Consider the following 5,762-nt stretch of genomic DNA (forward strand, 5'->3'; position numbering starts at 1 on the left):
TCAGATATCGCGTAGAAAGTTACACTTTGATTAAGCAGCCTAATTAACTTTGAATGTTTTCTGGCCATCTCTTCAGATGCACCACTCTGATGCCCTGATCTGTTTATACAAGCTTATTAAACTGTGTGTGAGCATTCTAACAACACACATTATGTGTGGTTTGTCTAAATGTCTAAAATGTCTAAAAAGAGTCTTAAACATCCCTAACAGGCACATTCTCTGTCTTGCAGTACTATTTTATGAGGCCATGGAGCTCTTGGGAGATGGGCTCTGGCTGGTACAAGTAGGATCCCAAGCTGTACCTGCCCCGGCCTGAATCTTTTCTCTTTGCTTTCTAACACACCATAGGACATGAAGAGCTCAGTTGCACTCCCACCGCCACGAGTTTTGCCTGCCAGAATGACTGGCACTTCTGCAATTGTGACCCAAACTAGACCCTGCCCCCTTAGGTTCTTCCTGGCCGATACTCTCTCATGGTGCTGCGAGAGATGGCTAACACCTCCCCCTTGGTCTGTCTCATGGTCATAGTAAGTCTTGTATGGTGTTGATGTCTCACCAACATCCATTTTAAAAGCAGACTGTCCCAAGATCCTGGTGAGGTGACCTCGTTAGAAATGTTAATCTTGCTCCACGCTGTAGCCCAGTCAACTTGCAGAGGAGACACAAGAGGCCATGCCGGGTTTGCATTTCTCCATACTTGTGAACAATGCCAAAGAAAATGAAGCCCACGGGGGATGAGAATGAAGAAGTCTGTTCCTTGCAAGCAGGTGAAGGAGGAGCTACCTGATACGCTTTCTGTATCAAACTCTGACAGCCCCAGTGGTTTCTTTGAAAGTTTAATCTCACCCATCAAAGACTTTTGTCAAGGAATTCTGGGAAGAAGAACCCCTTCTCATTTAGAGGGATGACCCTTTGCTGGCCTCATATTACCAGTCTCTGTTGAGCCTCTCAGGTCTGAAGAGTCTCTGCAACCAAGGGCTGTACTCTTGAAGAGACATCAATGTCGGCCGGTGCATCCATAGGAAGAAGGTTTTGAATAAGGAACGCAAAGCACAGTTCCTTCAGCTGAGAAAAGCGTTGATCAGAAATGGGCAACAGTTCAGTTTTGCCACAGAGGTTTAAGGGAGAGCCCTGGAGGATACAGAAAAAGCTAGAATGACTCCTGAGTAGTCCCCAATGTGTACATGACTCTGGCAGGATCTCAGGGCCTCCCTCTACATCAAGGTTTTTATCCTGCAGCTGGAGGGAAAGAAACACTGGTACCTGTACTCCCTAACTGTGTCCCTGGTGCATAAGTACAGTGTGGAACCTGAGGACTGGATTGGCACACCAACACATGACTTCTTGCTGAAGCCTGGTGATCTATTGTACTTCCCCAGAGGGACCATTCATCAGGCAGAAACTCCTTCAGGCCCGGCCCCTTCTGTTCACCTGACTATTAGCACCTACCAGAGTCTCCATTGGGAGACTGCCTTTTGGATTCCATTTCAGGGCTTGTATTTGACTTTGCAAAGGAAGATGTGGCACTGAGGACTGGAATGCCCTTGAATGTGGAAACCCCAGCCGATGTAACAGGGAAGTTGAGTGGCTTTCTGGGGACTCTTGCAGACCAGCTCGAGGGCAGAAAAGAACTGCTGTCATCAGATACGAAGAAGGACTTCATTGTGCACAGACTCCCCACTTTCTATGTGGGAAATGGAACGGAGACGATGGACCCAGGTGAAAAGTTGCCAAGGTTGGACAGCACAGTGAGACTGCAGTTTAAAGACTGCATTGTCCTCACAGTAGGGCCAGATCAGAACCAATCTGATGAAGCTCAACAGAGATGGTTTACATCTACCATTCTCTAAAGAACGAGAGACAGACGCCCATGATGGGGAGAGAGGTGGAAACATATCTACGGACTTCGCTTTCCTTTATCATATGTGGATACTCAAGCAAATCTGGTGCGGGTCACCGATTCGTGTTAAGGACCTGAAACTTCACGGAGGAAGAAAAGGAGAACCTGACAGTATATCTCCGGATGGACTCTTTAATCTAAGTACTCTAGTGCCTTTATGCAGAGAATTGTTATTTTCTCTACCCATGCTTTCAGTGAGGGAAGACTTAATCCCTAGGGGACTTGGAAATCTGATTAGGGCTCTAGGTGGAGGTGTGGTTGGTTGCATAGAAGATTAGGAGAAGAAAATGGTTTGAGTCCTCATGGACACAAAAGGGAAAACAGGAAATTATTAGGCATCCCAGGCTGAGATAAAATGATACTTCAGAAAAGTTTATTTAATCCAGTGTTGTAGAAAAGGCACAACTCCAATACATACGTCATATAGAATTATGTCATTAACCTGGCTTCTTTGTCTTGGTTCTTTGGAAAAAAATAACTCCTTTAAAGAGCATCCTTGGCTCCAAAAATACTTTTTAACAATTAAAACTTAGGAATAAAGTTACGGTTTTTTTTTTAACAATGAAATTTTTTTTTTAAAGAAAGAAATCTTAATCTTACTGTGCTCCCCTAAAAAATGCTCCTTTCTTCAGAATAAGAAACCTCACCTGGGCTAGCACCAGGGTTAGGACTGCTCCTGCCCCTGTAGGTAGAAGATAAGGAGCTTTCACTTGGGTAATTATTAATCACACTGGGTGCTGTCCCTGTGTCTAGTGAGCTGAGGTATTTTATGGCCATGGTTTGGTTATAAGTTACCCCCATGCCACACCAGGCGTCACATAACAACTCTTCTATTCAGCTACTGAAATGATTACCTCCAGACAATCCAACGCCCTCTGTGGTCTCTAGATTTCTATCTCATCCCACCCTTAGGACTCTTATCTGCTGGACCTCAGGGGCTAGATCTTTCCTGGCAGTTTTGGCTACCATGAGCTCCTACCTCATGTTCCTCCCAACATCTCCCTTCCCAGATTGCTACCCATAAACTGAGATATATCTCTGACAGAGTGCTTCCTGGAATGTCTCTCCATCGCCATGGCTATAATTTTTGCTTTACTGAATTGTACCTGGCTGAGAGGACATTGTCCTTTGCAGTTGGGTCTGCTCCCTGCCTTAGATGGATGACACTGAATGTTCACTCATTTTACTTGGACTGATGCTCAAAGGCAATTAATTTCTGTGTCTGATGAGACCATACACAGATGCAGTCAAGGAAATCGGCCATCTGTATGTTTTGGTACTTCCTCTCAAAACACACAGGTCACAAAAGAGTTCAAATGGGAAACCCAAAGATCAACCCCACCCAATGTTTTAAAGCAAAAAGTAAGCTAAAGGAGAAAGGATGATTTTTTTTAATTGGATTTTTTTTTTGTTTACATTTCAAATGTTATTCCCTTTCCTGGTTTCCTGGACATAAGCCCCCTAGCTCATCACACCTCCCCTTCTTCTATAAGGGTGTTCCTCCTCCCCAGCTACCCCATTTCCTGCCCCCCCACAACATTCCCCACACTGGGGGCGTCCAGCCTTGGCAGGACCAAGGGCTTCTCCTCCCATTAATGCCCAATAAGGCCACATCCTCTGCTGCACATGCAGTTGGAGCCATGGGTTAGTCCATGTGTACTCTTTGGGTAGTGGTTTAGTCCCTGGGAGCCCTGGTTGGTTGGTATTATTGTTCTTATGGGGTTGCAAGCCCCTTCAGCTCCTTCAATCCTTTCTCTAATTCCTCCAACAGGGACCCCATTCTCAGTTCAAGGAGTAAGGATGATTTAACCCATCCTTTAAAAGTCCTCCGTAGTGTCTGGGAAGGCCAGGTTCTCCTTGAGGATTGTCTTGAGTTCTCAGGAAAGTAGGCCCAACCTCACTCATTAACTCCCAAACTGAGTGTGTACACACACACACACACACACACACACACACACACACACGCCCCTGTCATACTGATCCAAACTCTGTCACCTACCATTCCATGCCAGCAGGAGTATCTTGGTGTATACGATGAAAAGATGTATCCTTTAGCAAAGGAATATATGGAATAAACCCAAGAATCTTTAGGACTGAAACCACAGTGGCCAGGGAATACCAATCTCTGGCATAGATGCTTCCCAGTTGTGCTGGCACCCTGCCTGTAGAGGAGGGGATGACCAGAGAGAGGGGGAGGGGGGAGGAAGGGAGGGAGGAAAAGAGAGTTGGAGACAAGCCAGAGTTGCTCTAAGACCCATCCATAGCTGCTATCAAGAAAGGAGCTAAGACACCGAAGTCACCTGCTGGCTTATGCTGTAGGGTTGCAAGCACCATTCTCCAGCACCTAGAGACTCTTGGAAAAGTAGCTTAGCTGAATCCAGTGTAATGAGACTCTTCGTGGTTATCCTAGACCATTAGAATGAAAGTGGATGGATGGGGTTGAGGAAATGAATGGCTCAGTTGGCACGTGTCTGCCATGCAAGCCTGAAGATCTGAGTTTATAGCCCCAATGTCCATGTAAAAGGACATTGATGATGTCAAGTCACAAGTGGTGATTTAAATATGCTTGGCCCATGGGAAATGGCACGATTAGGAGGTGTGGCCTTGTTAGTATAGGTGTGGCCTTGTTAAAGGAAGTGTGTCACTGTGTAGGCAGGCTTTGAGGACTCCTAGCACTCAAGCTCTGCCCAATGTGGAACAGAGGATCTCCTTTTGGTTGCCTTCAGATCAGGTGTAGAGCTCTCAGCTCCTCCCCCGGCACCATGTCTGTCTGCCGCCGTGCTTCCTGCCATGACGATAATGGACTGAACCTCTGAAACTGTAAGCCAGCCCAATGAAATGTTTGCCTTTATAAGAGTTGCTTGGGTCATGGTGTCTGTTCACAGCAATGAAACCCTAACTAAGACAATACTGCTCGCTGGTCAGACAGGATAACCTTCCAGTGAGTAGCAGGCCTAGCTGTAGACCTGTCTCAAACAATAATGTACAGAGCAATGGAAAAAGACACCCAAGGTCAACTTCTGACCTTCACACAGAAATGCAAAACCAGAGTATCTGTGCTCTCATGCACACACACACACACAGGGGTGGGTTGGGAGGGGGGAGGAGTTATGGCAAGGATGAAGAGTAATGTTAGAGGTTACCCCACACAGGCCTGCTCCAACAGCAGTTCTCTTAGTATGGAGCAGACAACTAACCACAGCTACTGAGGAGAGACAACTCTGGCCTAATGGCAGATCTCCCCACCCCCATCTCATGACTCTGAGGTCTCTAAATCAGCACCAGGAACCATTTCGTTTGTTCCAATCTACATCATCAATAGAGATGTACGAATGTGTTGTTCCCAGCTGCTGCTGGGTCAGGATGGCTTTCTTATTGCCTACTTCACTCTGAAGGGGTGTGGGACAGTCGCTAGGATGACATCCATTTGCATGTGACACCTGTTGGTAGTTCTACAAGAGAGCCACCATTGAAGACACTCATGCTTTTCAGCCCTTGGATAGGGTTGTCATCAGTGGCCTCAACCTAGTTTCAGTGTCAGCGGAGTGAAACCAGAACAGTGTTCTATGAGCAGTCAGGTCTGGGAGCATAGATCTATCCAACTTTTTCCTCTTTGTTTTTTTTTTTTTCTTATACTTTTTTTTTCATTTTATTATTCTGTGTTACATATAGCCATTTCCGTGCAAGTATATAATGGACTTTTGTGGTCCTTCAGGGGCTTCTGTCCTTGGCTATCCCAGCCTTTTTCATAACCCCCTCCCAGTACTCCCCCCATGGATCCCCAAACAGTCTTGTTTCCCTTTACATGTCATGGGTACATACATGATTTTTATACATCAACATAAAATGTAGAACCCACAAA

The 5,762-nt window shown here is 45.9% G+C and overlaps 1 pseudogene; it reads left to right on the forward strand.

Annotated features, from left to right (window-relative positions):
- Window positions 1-706: 706 nt before the first annotated feature.
- Window positions 707-2,050, forward strand: LOC116914222 (annotated as a pseudogene).
- Window positions 2,051-5,762: the final 3,712 nt, after the last annotated feature.

The sequence above is a fragment of the Rattus rattus genome, chromosome 13 (genome assembly GCF_011064425.1).
Source record: "Rattus rattus isolate New Zealand chromosome 13, Rrattus_CSIRO_v1, whole genome shotgun sequence".
Classification (NCBI taxonomy): Eukaryota; Metazoa; Chordata; class Mammalia; order Rodentia; family Muridae; genus Rattus; species Rattus rattus.